The sequence below is a fragment of the Nicotiana tabacum genome, chromosome 5, assembly GCF_000715075.1.
Source record: "Nicotiana tabacum cultivar K326 chromosome 5, ASM71507v2, whole genome shotgun sequence".
In the NCBI taxonomy this organism is placed as follows: Eukaryota; Viridiplantae; Streptophyta; class Magnoliopsida; order Solanales; family Solanaceae; genus Nicotiana; species Nicotiana tabacum.
In genome coordinates this window covers 49410068-49431576 of record NC_134084.1, presented here as the reverse complement: position 1 = coordinate 49431576, position 21509 = coordinate 49410068, and the positions used below count along the sequence as shown (strand labels likewise).

Below are 21509 nucleotides of genomic sequence, written 5' to 3'. Positions count from 1 at the left end.
ATCTTCCGGAGTATTTTCTTTATATTCTTATTGGCTGCTTCAACCGCACCATTTGCCTTGGGACGGTATGGAGTAGAATGCCTATGGGTAATCTTAAACTGCTCACATGTCTCCTTCATCAAATGACTATTAAGATTAGCCCCATTATCCATGATGATTACCTTCGGAATCCCAAACCGACATATGATATTTGAGTGCACAAAGTCGACCACAGCTTTCTTACTCACAGACTTGAACATCTTAGCTTCCACCCATTTGGTAAAATAGTCTATAGCTACCAGAATAAACCTGTGTCCATTTGATGCTGCTGGATCAATTGGCCCAATAACATCCATGCCCCATGCAACAAAAGGCCATGGTGCTAACATCGTATGTAGTTCTGATGGTGGACAATGAATCAAATCTCCATGCACTTGGCACTGATGACATTTACGCACAAAACTGATACAATCTCGCTCCATAGTGAGCCCATAATAACCTACTCGGAGAATTTTTTTTGCTAGAGCGTACCCACTCATATGCGGTCCACAAACTCCGGAATGTACCTCCGTCATGATAGATGTGGCCTGTCTTGCATCCATGTATCTCAACAACCCGAGGTCTGGAGTTCTTTTGTACAACACTCCTCCACTAAAGAAAAACCCGCTTGCCAATCGCCGAATCATTCTTTTCTGATCACCGGTGGCCTGTACCGGATATACTCCCGTCCTGATGTACTCTTTGATATCATGGAACCACGGCTCACCGTCAATTTCCTCTTCTATCATATTACAGTAAGCATGCTGATCACGGACCTGTATCTGCAACGGATCAACATAAGCCTTGTCTGGATGATGCAACATCGACGCCAAAGTAGCCAAAGCGTCGGCAACCTCATTATGAATCCTTGGAATGTCCCTGAACTCTATAGCCTGAAACCACTGACAAAGCTCATGCAGATATTGCCGGTACGGTATAAGCTTTAAATCCCGTGTTTCCCATTCTTCTTGAATTTGGTGTACCAGTAGGTCCGAGTCACCCATGACCAAGACTTCTCGTACACCCATATCTACAACTAATCTCAATCCCAATACACACGCCTCATATTCTGCCATGTTGTTCGTACAGTAGAAACGAAGCCAAGCTGTAACAGGGTAATGCTCACCTGTTTCAGAAATAAGTACCGCTACTATTCCCACGCCTTTCATATTTGCAGCCCCATCAAAGAAAAGTTTCCATCCCGGCTTCTCAACTTGTTCCAATTCATCAATGTGCATCACTTCTTCATCAGGGAAATAAGTTTTCAAAGGTTCGTAATCTTCATCGACGGGGTTCTCAGCCAAATGATCAGCTAGTGCCTGTGCTTTCATTGCAGTCCGTATCACATAGATAATGTCAAACTCTGTAAGCAGGATCTGCCACTTTGCAAGCCTCCCTGTGGGCATAGGCTTCTGAAAAATATACTTCAGTGGGTCCAAGCGAGATATGAGGTAAGTGTTGTAGGATGACAAATAATGTTTCAACTTCTGTGTTACCCAAGTTAGGGCGCAACATGTCCTCTCCAGATGAGTATACTTAACCTCGTAAGATGTGAACTTCTTGCTGAGATAGTAGATAGCCTGCTCATTTCTACCCGTAACATCATGCTGCCCCAGTACACAGCCGAATGAATTATCCAAAACCGTCAGATATAGAATCAACGGCCTTCCTGGTTCTGGCGGGACCAACACGGGTGGGTTCGACAAATACCCCTTTATCTTATCAAAAGCCTCTTGACATTCATCAGTCTATTTGATCGCGGTGTCTTTCTTCAACAATTTGAAAATCGGCTCACAAGTTGTCGTGAGCTGAGCAATGAACCTACTGATATAATTCAATCTTCCTAACAAACTCATCACCTCAGTTTTGTTTCTTGGAGGTGGCAATTCCTGAATAGCTTTGATCTTCGACGGGTCTAATTCAATACCCCGCCGGCTGACTATAAATCCCAACAACTTCCCAGATGGCACCCCGAAAGCACACTTTGCAGGATTGAGCTTAAGATTGTACCTGCGAAGCCTTTGAAAGAACTTTCTTAAATCTTTGACATGGTCGGACTGTTGTCTAGACTTCACGATCATATCATCCACGTACACCTCAATTTCCTTATGTATCATATCATGGAATATTGTTGTCATGGCCCTCATATAAGTTGCCCCAGCATTTTTCAAACCAAACGGCATGACCCGATAACAGTACGTTCCCCACGGCGTGATGAATGCCGTCTTTTCTGCATCTTCCTTGTCCATTAGAATTTGATGATAACCCGCGTAACAATCCACAAAAGAACCAATATCATGTTTGGCACAATTGTCAATCAGTATATGGATGTTGGGCAGTGGGAAATTGTCTTTTGGACTTGCCTTATTAAGATCTCGATAATCAACACACACCCTGGTCTTGCCATCTTTCTTCAGTACAGGCACAACATTAGCTAACCAAGTGGGATACCGTGTAACCCGAATGACCTTTGCATCAAATTGCTTGGTAATTTCTTCTTTGATCTTTACACTTATGTCCGTTTTGAACTTTCTCAACTTTTGCTTGAGAGGAGGGAGTGCCGGATTAGTGGGTAATTTATGAACCACTAAATCGGTACTTAATCCCGGCATATCATCATACGACCATGCAAAAATATCTTTGTACTCATGCAATACTTTAATTATCTCCTCCTTGAGTTGTGGCTCCAGATGAATACTTACTTTAGTTTCCCGCACATTGTCTTGGTCTCCTAGATTAATTGCTTCTGTGTCATTTAGGTTAGGTTTGGTTTTTTCTTCAAAGTGACTTAATTCTTTACTAATTTCCTCATAAGCCTCGTCGTATTTCCTCATACTTTAATTTCCTCTTTACTAGGCCGAAGATTCCTCATGCATGTCATATCATTGATATCAGCATAAAAAGAACTGTACAAAAAGAAAAGAAAAAATGGAAACAACATTAGGAATGAAGAAAGAAGAAAATTGCATTTCATTGAATGTAAAGATAACAGGGTTTTAACTCATCCAAACGGACGGAACATAGCAACTGAATTACAAACCCTAGAATAATCCATGTGACAAAAGGAAAACAAAACCCACTACCACGACTCCCTCCGAATTGGAAGAGGAGTAGCTTCCCAATTGTTGATGTTAGCATGTGGTCCGATGTACTGTATATCTGCTCTGCTTGACCCTTCCCCGGCCTCAACCATGTTCACTTCTGCAAATACCCTCTCCAACACCTTATCCAAATTCCCCTCTACACCAATCAGTGGACTCGACACCTTTGCCAATGACTGCTTCTTGCCACCCGGCCTGACGAAGGACCTGGACAAGTGTGGAATCGGTTTGGGAAGAACCCAAGCTTTCTTTTTCAATTTACGATCCCTTCTAACATCTGTCGCTGTTGGTTTGAACCCCAGTCCGAAGGTGTCCAGATTTTTGGGCAGAGAAACAGGTTGAACAATGCCCTGAAGCTCAGCCCCCAGGCCTTTTCCTGGCATGAACCCATTACTCAGCATTTCTGATACTACCATGACGGTCGCAGCTGCCACCCTGGGACATGGAATGCTTTTACCCTCGGGCACTCTGTTGACCGGGACCGTGTCGAAGACCTGATAAACCCATGGTCCCTTATCATCTTCAGTTTCTATAAAGGGCGGAATGGCATCATTCATGGCGCATGTGGGATCTTCCCCATATAACACGATTTCTTGTTTGTCCCACTCGAACTTGACCATTTGGTGCAGTGTGGAAGGCACTGCTTTGGCCGCGTGGATCCATGGTCGACCCAACAAAAGATTGTAGGACACTGCAGCATCCAACACCTAAAATTCCATAGTGAACTCGACTGGGCCAATTGTCAATTAGAGTATAATATCCCCCACTGTATTTGTTCCCCCTCCGTCGAACCCTCGAACACAAATGCTATTTTTGCGGATTCTATCATCATCAATCTTCAACTTGTTCAATGTGGACAACGTACAAATATTAGCACTTGACCTGTTATCGATCAACGCTCGAGTAACCATTGAATCTTCACACTTGACCGTCAAGTAGAGAGCTTTATTATGTTATGTGCCTTCCACAGGCAATTCATCATCAGAAAATGTTACCCTGTTTACCTCAAAGATTTTGTTGGCAATTGTCTCCAGATGGTTCACTGAAATTTTGTCGGGCACATGAGCTTCATTCAATATCTTCATTAAAGCTCGGCAATGCTCGTCAGAATGGATCAATAATGACAACAACGAGATCTGGGTCGGTGTTTTTCTCAATTGTTCAACAATGGAATAATCTTGCACTTTCATCTTTTTCAGAAATTCTTCTGCCTCTTCTTCCGTCACAGCCTTTTTGACTAGCACCGGATTGTCTTTAGCGCCACTAGCCTTTCTCAACTCTTCGGGAGCAAAACAACGTCCCGACCAAGTTATTCCTTGTGCTTCACAACTCTATTCCTCAATTTCCTTTCCTTTGTATGTCACCACTACCTTGTCATATTTCCACGGTACGGCTTTGCTATCAACTACGGGTAATTAGACTACCGACTTTATGACAACTGGTTCTATGTAGGCCCCTTTCACAACAACCATAGGTGCAGATGATGACCCCGGTACCACTAACTTGACTGGCTCTGGCTTTTTTGCAGCAACAAATGGTCTTTTTCCCATTACCAACATTGGCTTATCTTTTATCGCTTTTAGTTAAACCGCTGGCCTCGCGCTAACTGTCTTTTCTTTGGCCTTGGCTTCCGTAGAACGGATCACCATGACCGTCTGTGAGGGTTTTTTAGGCTCTGTCCCCTTATATATCAGTTCGATCATATTGGTTTCATAATGCATTGGTAACGGGTTTTGATTTATGTTTGGAGCCTCTGGAGCCTGTACTTCAATACGACGATTATCAATGAGTTCTTGTACCGCATTTTTCAATTTCCAACATTTTTCAGTATCGTGCCCCGGCATCCTTGAGCAATACTCGCAGCTAACAGAATGGTCCAGGTTTCTGGGAAGGGGGTTTGGTGCTTTGGACTCAATTGGGGTCAACATTCCCAACTGTTTCAATCTATGGAAGAGAGTGGTGTAAGATTCTCTCAGTGGAGTAAATGTTTTTCTGTTTGGGGCCTTCTCACTTCTAAAAGCTTGGTTTAGGCGGAAGCTAGTTCCTTGTCTGTTTGTCCTGTGGGCGGATATGTGTTTTGTGGGGGTGGATGTGTGTTTTGGGAGTCGGTGCACGCCATTGCGAGTGCACTGGAAGCTGAGTGTATGTCTGGGCATGGTGGATAGAAAAGTGTGGTTCTAGTGGTGAATAGTAGTGTTGTGGTGGGCTATATGGGGTATATTGGTAATTTGGGTGGTGGGGTCTGGGTTGGTTGTAGTAGGGTGGAGGTTTATTGGGCCTGGACCAAGTACTAGCTTCAACTGTAGCCACTTCTTCCTTCTTATTCTTTCCGACTACACCACCAGTACCGCTTTGGATGGCTTGGATGGTTGCTTTCAATGCCGAGTAGCTCAAGATCTTGTTAGACTTCAATCCCTCTTCAATCATGGCTCCCATCTTTACCACTTCATTAAACGACTTTCCGACAGATGTCACTAGATGACCAAAATAGGTAGGCTCCAATGTTTGCAAGAAGTAATCTACCATATCACTCTCCCTCATCGGAGGATCAACCCTTGCTGCTTGTTCCCTCCAGCGGAAACCAAACTCTAAAACTTTCCCCAGGCTTCTTTTCCAGCTTCAACAATGACAGACGATCGCGGACTATCTCAAGGTTATACTGAAAATGGCCAATGAATGCTTGTGCCAAATCATCCCATGTATACCATCGATCGGGGTCCTGTCTCGTGTACCATTCCAGCGCGGACCCGCTCAAGCTTTGACCGAAATAGGCTATCAACAATTCGTCCTCCCCCTCAGCACCTCTCATCTTGCTACAAAAAGCCACGCAGATGGGCTACTGGGTCACCGTGCCCCTCATACAAGTCAAACTTCGGCATTGTAAACCCCGCAGGCAACTGAACATCAGGGAAAGGGCACAAATCTTTGTACGCAACGCTGACTTGGTTGCCTAAACCATGCATGTTCCTGAAGGATTGCTCCAGGTTTTTGACTTTACGAATCACTTCCTCCTGTTCTGCATTCTTAACCGGTTTCTCAATTTCTCCCGGGATTTCAAAATGGGGAGAATAGGTATATGGCTCAGGTGCTTTGAAAGTGGGTTCGGGAGGGTAATATTTGGTGTCGTGAGCTTGGAATAGCGGCTCACTGGACGATCTATGTAATGGGGCTGGGGGAGGTGCCACAAAGACTGGAACCATGGGTGGGGGAGGGTTCTGTTTGGGTGGTGGAGCTGGAGGAGCATATGAGGTAGTACCATATCCCTAGGTATGATAGGGGAAGGCTGAAGATGCGTGGGGAGTGGTGGGCTCCTGAGTCTGATCCAGAGGTGGGATGTAAGATGGATTAGCGGGGTATAGTGGTGTCGTATGTCCCTGAGACCATGCCCGATGCATTTCGGCCATTTGCGCTTTTAGTTTCCTCATCTCTTCTTTCATAGCACCCACATCTGTTACCTCAACTTCATTTGAAGGGTCTACGATGCTGATTTCTGAGTCCTGTCCTATCATGTTTACTTTATCTTTTGACCGGGTGTTGTACGGGTGAGTCGCCAGAACTGCCAATCAACTAACCACCTGCCTGGACTCACACATTTAGACAACCACTTTGTTAGCGATTAAGTCTTAACAGATTTGACAACCGCACGTTGGCATGAATGCACCTATACAGTTAATCATTTCTATTATGTGTTTGCTCGACTGCATGCGTCATCCCGACATTTTGTTCCTGGTTTCTTTCTACCTTTCTTTCAAATTTCATCACCTTATCCCTCTCTTGTGCTCTTTTCTTTCTTCTATTTCTTTCTCTTTTGTGTTCCCGCTCATTTCTTGCTTTCTCTTTCCCTTTTTTTCGCTCTTTTCTTTGTTTTTCTCTTTTTTTTTCTTTTTTTTTCTTTTTCTTTTGTTACGATTACGGTCGAATCCTGTGGAGATTGCCTACATATCGTGATCCCGCACGAATCAGACCAAGCGTAGTTCGTGAAAATAAATGCAAAAATAAAGGGTGGAAATAAGAATTAATTTTGAAATTTTCAATTTTCATTACTAAAACAGACTATTACAAACTAACACTTTTCGGAATGAAGCTAACACACGCAAATTAAAAGCAAACACAGACTCTAAGACTGCAAATATACTTGACCTGAAAAGATAACGGACAGACAAAGAAAGACTCAAAAGGTAGAAAACTACAGACACGGACTATGCATACTCTAGTGCTTCAAACTTAGGTATCCGCGGGGCATCGTTCGGCCTCACCGCGGGTATAGGATCCAAATCCCTTTCAAGCTGCTCTAATTCATTCATGGTTCGCTTCACATAGATCATTACTGCTAAGACAAAAGTAGTATAGGTCATGTCTTCACAAACCCGGCATCTCCTGAAAATGGCATGAGCAATGGCTCTAATCCTGTCTTTTGTTTACCTCTTTTCTATAAGCAAGCGTCTTATCTGATCACTACACGTCTTTAAAGCTCGAGAGTCCTGCAGGTGTTGATCTTGCAACTGCTGCACTTCTACCTCCATTTGGGCCAACAAGTCGTAACAATGTCCACTTTCAATTCCAAAATCTCTAGCCTGCCTAACCGCTTTACCCTCAAGGGCGACCACTTTTCTCTTTAAATTGGCAACAATTTTCTCATGGTCCCTTTTCAACTGATTCAAGTACTGGCGACGCTCCTCTGTTTTTGTGGCCCACTGCGCTTTGAGCTCTACCATGATATTCTCAGATTTTTTTAATTCATCCCGCCATTCCCTGACTTCATTTGCCAACCTTTTTATCAATTGCTCATCTGATCGGCTCCTTGGTTGCTTATCGACGGTTATCCTTAATTGCCGGATTTGGGTCCTGAGCGCCTCGTTTTCTCGAGCCAGTCTGTTCTTCTCACCTTGACCCGCGACAACCTGTACACTGTTCTCGAATTTCAGACTCTCAACTTGCTGCTTCAGCTTACCAATCTCAACTCGATAGCCTTCTTCCTTTGCTAACCAGTCCCACTGCTCTTAGGATGACTCGGCGAAATCTTTGAGATGAGGTCTTTTAGACGGTCTCCCGCACGCCACGTCACCTTTGAACCAATTATGATACCCCGGAGCAACTTCCCCTTTAGCCTTATCTGACACACAAGTGTTCGCCATCAAATGTTGACACTCACTCCAGATTTGGCGAACCTCTTCTTCGGGGAACCGACCGTCAGGACTAATTTCGACCACTTGGGTACTCAGATCTTCATCTCTCGGTACTACTTGATACCTCCCGAGTTGCCTCAGAACCTGATATGGTGCATAGGGCTGGATGTTTTTGAGTCCCATCAACAGAAAATGCGGCCTGGCCGCTGGCATATATATGACTTCTTCGACAGGCAACCATCCGAGCACCCACTATATCTGGCTGGCAGTGAGGGTCCGAAATAATGATGTCCAAGCTGTGACTCTTTCAGGTAGACTAGACCCTTTGATTCTTGTGTAAAATTCTCCTATACAAGTTTTCTCAAACGAACCATAACTCAAGAGCTGAGAGCGGGGGCACAAATGCTCAGTCATCCACATTTGTAACAACAAGTTACATCCCTCAAAAAATTTGCCCCCAGCTTTGCAAGCCGTGAGAGCCCGGAAGATGTCAGCCACGATCATAGGTGCTAAAGTGCTTTTCCCCATGGTTTGCAAGGTACTGACGACCCCAGCTACTTTCAAATCAATATCTCCATCTTTCCTTGGGAATACTAAGAGGCCCAAAAAGGCTATCATAAAAGTCACCCGTCTGTGTTCCTCCCATTTTTGTTGGTTACTTCTACTGCATAGCTTAAAGTCTGGATTATTGAACCCGCCCACGTGGCCATAACTATCATATATGAAGCGGAAACTGCAGAAACCCTTTGCAAAATCTGGATGATGAACTGTTCGGGGTATTTTCAAGGAATCCAAAAACCGGTGTACGGTAATGGCCCTGGGAGCAATTAAGTATTCGAACCTCAACGAAGCTTGATCACTTCCGATGTACCCCTCTATTTCTTCCAATGTCGGGGTGAGCTCAAAGTCCGAGAAATGAAATACATTATGTGTCGAATCCCAACAAGCGACCAATGCCCTGATAATATCCCCCCGAGGCTGAATGTCTAATAAATCCGGGAGATCTTTCAAATATTTTTTCACTTCGTCTTGCCCTTCTTTGCCTAAATCATTCCACCATAATCGCAACTCAAAAGGGATTTTGGTCATTATTGAAAAGGGCTCATTTAGCATCGTGCTCATCCTGCACATTTATTAAGGCAATTAAGCAAAAGAAAAACTTTGACTCAAAAAAAACTATCTATATTTTCGACTCAAGATTACCTATATATTTTCAAATTTTAAAAATGAAGAACTCGATTCTCAAACGCGACCTTTCAGCATTTCGGGAACAAAGATTTTAAGGCTGCAAAAGTCAGCCGGTCAAAAATCAAAAATTGACCAAGATGGCCGTTTTGCAAAGTCAGTCTTCCAGCATTCCGTTTGGGAACATTTGGTTATTTTTGACCAAACAACATCACCCAACTTATTTATGACGAAAATAAAAATTTTGACATTTTTTGGCTATTTTTGCAAAGGAAAGGTTGGACCCGATGAGGGTTGCCTACGTATCCCACACTCTGTGAGAATCAAACTGGCGTAGTTCGGGCGAATTAACCGAACCGTTTTAAAACAAGACTCTTTTTGATTTTCATTTGTCATGGCAAGACAAACTATTTTCATTTTCTATTTTTGAAAACAAGACAAAATAACGACTTTTTTTCTTTTCCATTTTCGACAAACAATAAAACAACCTACTTTTCTAAACTAAAATAAAGACTCTTTTCCATTTTCTTTTTTCAACAAACAATTGTCCAAAAATAAAAGACTTTTTTTTTCCTATTTTCTTCTTTTTTCGCTTTCTCCAAATTTCGGCAGAGTTTCGACAGTACTTGGTTTTTCTGTTATTTCTCTCTTTTTCTTCTTTTTCTTTTTTTTCCCTCTATTTTTCAACATTCCCGAGATTCAGAAACCGGTCAACATGCAGGTTCGCAACAAATATATGTACAGAGCAAGTAGGATGCATCAGGATGGTCCTTTCATTTCAGGTTGCTAGCCCTAGACGGACCCAACCCCTGTGTTGAGTCCCCTAAGTCAAATACAGCATGATGCAAATAATCATTCCTACTAGGGATCCGGCATGAAGTCACGTTATTCTATATTCAAAACCTGGGTCGGTGTTCTAGACTGTGTACCCGAGCGGACAACTCAGGTCGAGGAGGGGGCAACTTACCGGGAACCAAAAGGCCATCCGACTTCGTAACTTGTCCGGCCTCTTTCTTATTTCAAGGTATGACACTAACAGAATAGGGAGTCTCAACCAGTAAGCACATCCCCGGAGGTGAAGAGAGAAGGGTGTCGGCACAGTTTATATACAGTTCAGATAATATCAAAGCGGTAACATTTAGCATATTCAGCACAAAACATGTAGGAAAATCAGATATAATCAAATACAACAATTTATCTAAGCTCGAATTCTGAACCCTGAACCAGAGATTCTGGGTTCGGTCCCCAGCAGAGTCGCCAGAGCTGTCGCACCTCCTTTTTCACTACACCCTGCAAGGGCGCGTAAAGGAGTTTTTCTAATTAAAGGACAATTGGAATGGGATTTAATTATTGATTATTCAGAGTCGCCACTTGGGATATTAATGGTGTCCCAAGTCACCGGTTGAATCCCGAAACGAGGAAATTTATGACTCTGTTAACAGTCCGCGAACCAGAAATTCGAGTAAGGAATTCTGTTAACCCGGGAGAAGATGTTAGGCATTCCCGGGCTCCGTGGTTCTAGCACGGTCGCTTAACTGTTGTATTTGATGTTATCTGATTTCAATACATGCTAGCTTATGTGCCTTTTATTCGTAAACCGCTTATTATCAGTGTTTATTCTAAAAGAATTGCGACGTCGTGAAAACGCGTTTCGAACCACGTATAATCAATGCACCCGTGGTTGTCGACACCTTTCGACTTCGTCGAGATTTGGATTTGGGCCGCATTAATGCGCACCCAAATTTAAGAAAGTAATTTAATTAAATCGTGCCTAAAGATTCTAACGTATTATTATTTTGGGAAAGGCCGTGAAATTTACTAAACAACCCTCCCAAGTTTAATTATTTTAATAACCATTCGTTGAGGGCCCCACATACATGATTTTGTTTGGCGAGGTTCGTCTCAACATTTTAAAAGGCCCATTTGAGAGTGACTACAATTTTTTATTGATCAATTGTCCCTAAAAGAAGAAAGAAAACTAATTACGTGAAAACTGAACTATCTAGTGAGATTAGGCACTAAAATTCAGTAGTCCAACCTCAACAATAAGCTGGACCACTGATGGGCTTCAGAAACGGCCCAAATATTTCGGTCAGGCAGGAGAAAGGGAAGCCCAGGTGACAGATGACTGCACCTGGGATCGAATCCCCTAGGAAGCCCAAACTCATGAGGGCAGTCCGTTTGATAGCCTGAGATGGCTTATCGCTGAGCCAAGTGAGGCCTCGATTTAGTTCAACCAAACGCCCACTGAAATTACCCCTAAATTATTTTAAGTGTTCAATAATTATAGCAAAGGGAAAACAATACGCATCTACTCGAATTAAAGGGATATTAGTCAATTGAATTCCAGTCTCATGCACAGATTAATTTATCTACTGGTATTCCAGTGAGTCCTTAGATATCATTAAGGTGAGAACCAAGCTGTAGACACGATTTCAATAACACAAAGCAAACTAATTAATTCACGCCAACATTGCTATATGAGCTGGACCCTTGGAATTAGCTACTGAAATGGTAAATTGTATTCTACTACTCCCATAGATATGAAACGATTCACAAATCATTTACGAAATTATTCTATCAACCTATCATGTAACCAACTAACATTAGTGCTCACTTTATAGTAATCACATGAATCTGAAATATAACAATTTATATAGTCCATTTAGCACAAAAACAAGCAAAACTTAAACAATATCCATGAACTAAACATCGAATACATAGATCTGGAAATAAGCTAAATCAGAACTCAATTCTTTAAGTAAATCCATTCTTCACATAAATTCGTTTCTGCACATTTTAGCTCATAGTTATCAGAGGTACAATTGTGTACCTGGATAAGGGAAAATATGAGAAGAAGAGAAGTCAGCTACTTTGAACAGCAACAGTAACAAAACTCAGCAGTATATCATCACAGAACAGGCCAGGAAATGATTTTGAAAATCAGAAATATAAGCAAACTCAACAGATCAGTCCAACACACACTTGAAATGCACTCCTAGCCCTCACAGCTGAACCTAGATGCGTCTGAAATCCTGCTGGATCTAAATCCCAATTGGAATCCAAGCTAATAGGCCCCAAACTCACTTGAATCAGTCGTTGATCATTTCCGAACACTTTTAGAAATAGAACCTCGAGCTGGAATGAAGAATGCCCAAGGAGGGACTGAGAATCACTAACACTAGTGATGAAATAGTAAAACTGTTTTTGATTTTTTCATTTTTTGATGTTTTTTCTTAAGTATTGGAATTGAAATGCTAGCTGATATTGAAAGCAAGGAGGAGAGCTTTTGGTGGGGATTTTTGGGCTGAAAATTCAATCCCCTTCCTCAAGGCACTTGATGCCCTTTTATAGGTGATACAAAAGGGTAAATCAGATTTTTGGTTTCTTTTTAGTCCCTCACTTATTTTCAGTTTGGTCCTCTTATTTCTAACTTGTTACTCAAGTAAGCACCTCTATTGTGCTGAAATGTACACTAAAATCCTATTCTAGAAGGCCCTAGGGTATTCTTCTACCCATGCAATACCTATACTATCCTTTCTTTTACTTTGAAATTACTATTCTTATCAGAATTACCCTTTTCCATGCCTAAACTACCCCTGAAAGCTTCTCAAAGTTACTGATTCTACCTACATTCTCAACAGCTATAACCAATCCCCTAAATTAATTCAAAACTAACTAGGACTGATTAATTAGAACTCAGAAATTAACTAATTGAACTAACCAATCTCAATTGTTCAATCACCCAAACTCAAACAAACTAGAAAAACCAGGAGACCAGGATCAATCAAAGCAAAGCTTAAGCTAATAGTCAACATTAAATGAAATTAAACTAACTTTTAATCAATAAGCTCACAATTGACCATTCAAACATCAAATTCAGAACTAAAAAGAAATTGAAATTAACCTAAACATCTAGCTAACAATTAATGGACAAAATTGTATCGAATCCAAACTAATCAATTATGACATACTAATAATTATGACAAAATTATGAAGAATCAGAGAAGATGCTTCACTGATTAAAACAGATGGGACAAGGAAAAAAAGAAAATTTAAACTATACTAATAAACAAAATAAAACATAAAATTAACAGAACACTTACTGAAATCAAACTGTAATTAAACTTCACCCATGCAAGTAAAAGGAAACAGGAAAACTCACTGAAGCACGAGAAACTTCGACTAGTTGCTGACGTCCGAATCTTTCCAGATTTTTGACAGATAACATCCCTAACCATGTGTTTTTACAAGAGAACACATGGTTAAGGATATTACGGTCCAAAATCACAAAGATTTTGGGTTAGGGTTTTGGCCAGAAACTCTTAGATTTGAAATTCGATCCGCTTCACCGAGATTCGAAGGAAGATGGTCATGGATTTGGGTTGAGGGAGGTCTGGGGATGGTGTGGTGTGATTTTGGGCCAGTTTGGACAAAGTAACTACTTGGCCGGAAAATTAAAAATCAATATTCGAAGGCCTTGGTTGTGATTCGAGGGAAACCAACGGTATGGTTGGAAAGAGGAGTTCATGAGAAATCTGTGGTGTAAGCTTGGGGTTGAACGGCGTACGTTGCGTTTCCCGCCGGCGAGGGGTTTGGGGGCGGCTTGGATTAGGGTTTGAGAGGAGAGGTAGGGTGAGGAAGGTGAGGGACCGGGCTGGGGGTAATGTTTCGGATAGTTATATATTTAGGAGTGGGGGCTTCCTGGCCGTTAGATCATGAGACCTCGACGGCTCAGATCTAACTATGGCCAAACGGTGTCGTTTCAAGGAGAAAGAGAACAGGCCGGGTGGGGCGAATTAGGGTGTGGGCCTGGCGAGGGTGAATGGTTTGGGCTGATACACATTAAATAATTCTCAGCCCAAATCCGAATCAATAGGCAGCCTTTCCTTTCTTTTATTTTCTTTTCTCTTTTTGGTTATTTATTCAATTTTCTGATTTTATTAAAATGCTAAATTAAAAATTAAAACCAAATTAACACTAAAATTTAGATTTCCTAATTTTCCATACACTAATTCCTGATTTAAATGCAAACTAAGACAAATTTAAACTAAAAAAGCAAAAAGGACCATTCTCGTTATTTTCTTTGTATTTTATTCTAAAACAACTTAATCACTAATTAATCCTAAAACATGAAATTAAACCCTAAATGCAAATGCATATTTTTTGTATTTTCATGTGAATAAAAATGCACAAATAAAATGCAAACAATTAACCCAAAATGATACCAAAATTCACAAAAAATTGTAAAAATAAAGAAAAAAATTATTTTGTTTGAATTTTTGGGAATTACTCATATATAGGGCAAAAATCACGTGCTCACAACAGTAGTAACTGAGACCGCCTGAGCTAGGCTAGTAAACACTGATACGATCTGGACTAGGGCCTCCTAAAGGCCTGGGATCACAATAGGCACAGTTGGTGCTGCTGGAGCGTCCACAACTGGGACCTAATCATGAACTGGGGCGGCTGGTGGATCTGCAGGTGTTGCCCTAGCTGTTGTGCGGGCTACACCCCTGCCCCTACCACGGCCTCGACCGTGTCCTTGGCCTTTAGTGGCCCCAACTGGTGGTACTGGTGGTCGTCCTCCCTAACTGGTAGCACGTGTCCTCATCATTTATGAGAGTATAGAACAACAGAAGTTTAGTACTAGAATCAACAGATAGGAATTCAAGAATATGAAATTTTTCCTAAAGGTTTTGCAGCCTCCCGAGGATAAGTACAGACGTCTCCATACCGATCAGCGTGATTCTACTTAAACTGCTCATGACTCGTGAGACCTATGTAACCTAGGCTCTGATACCAACTTGTCACGACCCTAAAACTGACCCAGTCATGATGGCGCCTAACGAGAAACTAGGCCAGCCGACACAATTCCCAAAACCAACCAGAAATTTAAAATAAGTCATTTTAAGCCATTCATTAGCTAAAATCCCATAATATAAGTGCGGAAATATAAGACAAGCCCGACATTGGGGTGTCACCAATTATGAGCAACTACAACTCGTCTAGGAACAAGAAAAGACAACATTGTCCGAAAATAAAATAATAAGACAATCTAAATAAGATAGGAAGGAGAAGCACTGGGTTGCGAATGCCAAGCAGCTACCTAGTCAACTCCGGAGACCTGCTGGAAGACTGATCAGCACTCATTATCGCGCCTCAAGACTCCTGGATTTGCACACAAGGTGCAAGGAGTAATGTGAGTACGCAAACTCAGTAAGTAATAAAAGTAAAGGCAACTGAGCAGTAAGAAACAGGTAATTTCACGTCATAGAACCACAACAAAATAGTATATGTGTAGGATCAATACAGTAAATCAACAAAACTCATAAAAATAGCTCAGTTCAGTAAAACCTTTTTAAAACATCTTTCAATAGTTTCAAACAAGTGATAAAAACAGTGAGTAAAGGATAGAAATGTAAACAGCCCCTCGGGCAAAACATGTACCACAACCGCCCCTCGGGCAAAATATCAACAGAACCAGCCCCGCGGGCTACCTCACAATCACTCGTAATCAGCCCCTCGGGCAATAACATGAAACAGCAATAGCCCCTTGGGCAATATCACATCTCCCACTGGGTACCCGTGCTCATTGGGGGTGTTCAGACTCCGGGGGGGCTCCTACAGCTCAAGCGCTAGGGCAATATCACATCTCACACTGGGTACCTGCGCTACCTGGGGGTGTTCAGACTCCGAAAGGGCTCATACAGCCCAAGCGCTATCATAAGTCATCTCGTGGCATATCAAATCAGGCCTTCGGCCTCTCATATATCACAAATCAGTACACATGCTGCGGCGCGCAGTCTGATCCCATAATAATCCTCACAACACAGGCCCTCGGCCTCACTCAATCAGAAACCTCTCAAGCCACTCGGGTAACAGTAAACATGATGCTCAGCCCAAAATATCATTTAAAATATAAAAACGGAGTAAATACGGCTGAGTTATGAAAATAGTAGAATACAGCATGACTGAGTATAAGTATGAAGTCAAAACAGCGAGGAATAGTAGTAAAATGCCCCTAAGGGTCCAAAACAGTTGGCACGAGGCCCAAATATGGAATTCAGCCCAAAACATGGTAATAATTTTCCAAAGCACAATGATATCAAACAGTTTTCAATCAAATACGCGACTTAGCAGTCATATGGGACGGACTAAGTCACAATCCCCAACGGTGCACGACCCCACGCTCGTCATCTAGCGTGTGCATCAACTCAAAGTAGCACAACGATGTAAAATTCAGGGTTTTATACCCTCAGGACAACATTTACAATCATTACTTACCTCAATCCAGTTCAAACTCTAGCCCGCGATGCCTTTGCCCCTCGAATCGGCCTCCAATTGCTCCAAATCTAACCAAAATTAGTATCTTATCGTTAATACGCGCTAAAGGAACAAAGCCCAAGCGAAAATAATCAAATTACATCCCGAAATTGGACAAACCCGACCCCCGGGCCCACGTCTCGGATTCCCATAAAAATTAAAAAACTAGAATCCTTACACTCCCATGAGTTCATACATATCAAATACATCAAAATCCGACCACAAACAGCCCTCAAATCCCTAAATCAAAGTCTCCAATTTCAAGCCTTAATTCCCCAATTTTAGGCTTTAAATCCCATAAATTTCATGTCTAATTAAGTAGAAATTATCATAGAATCGAGTATTGAGTTCAAAAATCTTACTTCCAAGTATTTCCCTTCGATTCTCTCTTCAATCCCTCTCAAAAAGCTTCAAAACCGCTCAACAATGGTGGAAATAGACCAAAAATCACGAAGGCCACTATTTAAACATTCTGCCCAGGTGTGATTTCCTTCTTTGCGAATGCGGTCAAAGCCTCGCATTCGTGAAATACAAAAATCCATTGACTAATTATTCCTCCTTCTCGAAAGCGATTCTTCAACCGTCCGAGCCTTCGCGAACGTGACTATACCCACGCGAACGCGAAGCACAAAATCCTGGGGACCCAGCTGTTCCAGTTACTCTACGCGAACGCGGGACGTACTTCGCGTTCGCGATGCACACTCTGCCTCACCCTTCGCGAACGTGGGACCAACATTGCGAACGCAAAGGGAAATTCTCCTGCCTCACTTCACATCCCTTCGCGAACGCGAGAACCCCCTCGCGAATGCGAAGGACAAATCTCTGCAACACAGAACTGAAGAAATGTGCAACTTCTAAAAACAAGAATTTTTATCCGTTAACCACCCGAAACTCACCTGAGGCCCTCAGGACCTCAAATAAACATGTCAACACATCTCATAATATCATTCAAACTTGTTCCAACCTTCGGAATGCTCAAACCCAAATTACTCCCTAAACGTGACTAGCACCTGGCTAACACCACCCGCTAGGCGAACCATACTTTCATACCTTAACCATTAATTTGTAATATTTAGTTAATTATGAGTATCCAAATAATTTGATAATTAATTATCAACAATTGGTATCTCAAATTATTAAATTAAAACTTTAGCAAAAATTCTACACTAGACCATGGAGCATCTAAGAGAATTACAAAAGACATCATATGGATAAATGATAAAGACTCTTTTGGCAACCTCTACGAACAATGCGGCGGTTTACCTCAATAACTGAATCAACTCCAGCGAACTCGTCAGCTATTAGCTCCGTCTTCACCAATGGTATCTGCATAGACATGTAGATAAGGAGTGAGATATATGTAAATATAACTCAGTAAGATCCTCGACCCGCAACTTTAAATACCTCTGGAACAAATGTTGGAAAATACAAACATACCACAACATGAATGATATAGTAACTACGATAATTATACAATAACTCAATATATGTGTATCATAAGAGTTATTAAAAATTAACCAACAAGGATACCCACTAAGGACTTATCATAATTGCAGTGAAAGAAATATACCAACACACTACGAGTCCACAATGACACCACAATGTCTCAAATATGTAACAGAGCATACACAATGCTCGGGTGATGTACAAAGGCATGCACAATGCCCCAACATCATGGTACACAGTCATATCAAACTCGACATCATAGCGCACAGCCGTATCAAACGCAACATCATGGCGCACAGCCGTATCAAACTCAATATCATGACGCACAACCGTATCAAACTCAACATCATGGCACACAGTCGTATCAAACTCAATATCATGGCGCACAGCCGTATCAAACTCAATACCATGGCGCACAGCTGTATCAAACTCAATATCATGGCGCACAGCCGTATCAAACTCAATATCATGGCGCACAGCCATATCAAACTATAAAACTCAACCTATGGCGCACAGTCGTATCACACTATCAAACAACTTATAAAATAATATTTGTTTTTTTCATAAAATAATATATTTGCAGCTAGTCTAAGACCATCGATTCTATCAAGCGCACGCTTGTCCCAACACATAGACCGGGCAAAGAAAACATATTTTTAAAACGGGTTTTAGAAAAGCAAGAATCAAAGCTTAAAGTATCACTTACCTTGCTAACAGAAAGTTCCGCAAACCTTGCAACATCTAGAATCCCAATCAAACGGGCCTCAATGACTTCAATCTATGTAAAATATAAATGAATAATTTCAATTATACTAGTGAGGTCCAATTCTATTCTTTCCTTAATGTCAGGCTTAGAATTACATCTTAATATTCTACACCTCAACTCATGAATATATAAAAAAAAAAATCATGATATTAAAGTACAATTCGGTACTCAATATATGACCTGCTAACCAGTTGACTAATCCTTCAGTTATACACATTCAAACACTAGTTCAACATAAAATTATCTCTAAACATAATATGACAGAGTGTTCTTTTTGCAAATATACGTGGACATATTTTGAAATGTGAAGTTCAAATCTTATTTACATAAGTATAACTAATCAAACATTGTAGCAAATATCTGAAACGTATTTCCTATGCAAGGTTCCAAAAAAAAATTAACTTTAAAAATGTAACTCTCGAAAAGTTTTGTCTATTATTAAAGAGCAAGTTTATTGTTATAATTTATTTTTATTCTCGAGGTGTGACCAGTATAATCATGTCTGACATAATCCCTTTACTCTCACACTTAATTCTTGTCACCATTATACAAAGAACTAATAAGAATATCTCTCTTAAATTAATACAAGAAATATAGCTATAGGGATTAGAATTGATACCTTGCCATTACTGTTGAGTTGCAAGAATATTTCGCTCTCCTTAGCTTTCAAGTTCTCGCCACCAAATAGTTAGGAAAATCCCTAATGTCGTTAGCCCTATATATTTTGTTGCCTCTACATAATAGCCAAAACAAGAATATTTTAATGCCCTAATGCCCTCTAGATCGTTGGCGGCAATTGAGATGGGTTGACCCAGTTAGTTACTTTTATTATCTAAGGCCCATGACTATTTAACTATCATATATAATGTAAATTGGCTCACTAGAAAAAAACTAGTATACTATCTTATAAATCAGGGTAAATTCTCTTCCACTAACTTAGTATTTAATCCAATAACAGGGAAATTCGCATTTTTTTTATCTTCCTCTAAAAAAATCTTTTTCATGGGCATCTTCTTCCACTAACTTAGTATTTAATCCAATAACTACAAACTATATAATTCTCTAATTTCACAACTAATGAATATGTTATAATATATTTTTCGGGTTATTATAGGAATGCTCAAAACAACGTTAAAACATTAAATCATCATCGGATTCAAGCCTAAAAATTCCAAAACTTTCAAATTCTGCTTTCGGTCAAAAGGTCCATCAAACCTCGTCTGAATGACCTGAAATTTTGCACACACGTACCAAATGACACAATGGACCTACTTCAATTTCCGGAATTCCATTCCGACCCCTATGTCAAATGTTCGCTACCAACCGAAAAATGCCAAAATTCCATTTTCGCCAATTAATGCTACGTCTTACTTTTGTTTAGGTATTCTTTTCTTTTGTTTAGGTATACGATTCACTAAGTTTTCTTGTTTGGAAAAAACAAAAATTGCCATGTCTTTTCTTTGTTTAGTTTAGGATTCACTATTATTTTCTTTTTGCGGAGGAAAACCAGAAAATTGCCCTTTTTCAAGAATACAGATTTCCTTTATTTAGGTTTAGGTTCTTTTCTTTGTTTCGGTTTATCATTGACTAATATTTTTTTTGGTGGAAAAACTAACAAATTTAGGACTGAAGCATAACTTTTATTATTAATGTAGTCCTATCAAAATCAACTACAAAAGATTCCATTATAATCATAAATGACCGAATTCGAATGCACCCGGATACATGGTTATACGCTGAGAAAGAATGTTCGATCTTCAAAACAAGTAATGGTAGATTAATCAAAATATAATTAATATATTCTAATTTTGCGATAGCGATTCATTATTTTATAATCATTTGAAAATAATTACAAGAGTATTTTTTATTGATAAAAAATAGTTACAATTTTTATTTGAATCACGGGAAAAAATAAATATGATTCTCTTTTGTTAGTTGTTAACCGGATTGTTTCTTCTAGAATGAACTTAAGAATATATAGCTTTCCAATAAAAATTCAGAAAAAAAAAACTCTTAAATCTCAAGGATATGTATTCAAAAATTAAAGTAATGTAATTATAAAACTGGGTAATATTTAAGTTGAGTATATAGTGACTGAGATGATTGAGGGTTTCTATGAGATTGAGTTTCTTCCTATTATCGAGTTATCTAAATATGTTCAACAATCATTATTTTTAGGAGTCACTTTTTCTATTTAACTTCTGTCATATACCTCAAACAACCTTTTACTAAAATACTAATGTGAATTTTTTTAAAATTTAATTTATTGAGACAGGACCCAAAATTGGCCTTGGCCTCCCACATGTATAAGCCCTTTGTGAAAGGCATCTCGAATTTTCCTTTTGTATCAAGTAAATCCAGAAAATTGGTCTTGGCCTCCCAAACATTATGTGCCTTTTACTTTACTGTTTTTCCAGCATTTGTGTGTGTGTGTGTGTGTTTGTCTTAGCTTGAGCACGAGTTTGTGTTTGTTTCTTGGTTAGGACTGAAGCTTGGAGCAGCATATAAGCTGTCTAGTTGTCCGCACGTAGCTTACTTGAG

The 21509-nt window shown here is 40.5% G+C and overlaps 1 long non-coding RNA gene across 1 annotated transcript; it reads right to left on the bottom strand.

Moving 5' to 3' along the window:
• Positions 1-15248: 15248 nt before the first annotated feature.
• LOC142180606 (uncharacterized) lies at positions 15249-19980 on the bottom strand. The gene is made up of 4 exons (XR_012709218.1): positions 19588-19980; positions 18909-18980; positions 18020-18082; positions 15249-15601 (listed from the first exon to the last, which is right to left on the bottom strand). It is a non-coding gene; the product is annotated as an uncharacterized LOC142180606 (long non-coding RNA).
• Between the last annotated feature and the right edge of the window lie 1529 nt (positions 19981-21509).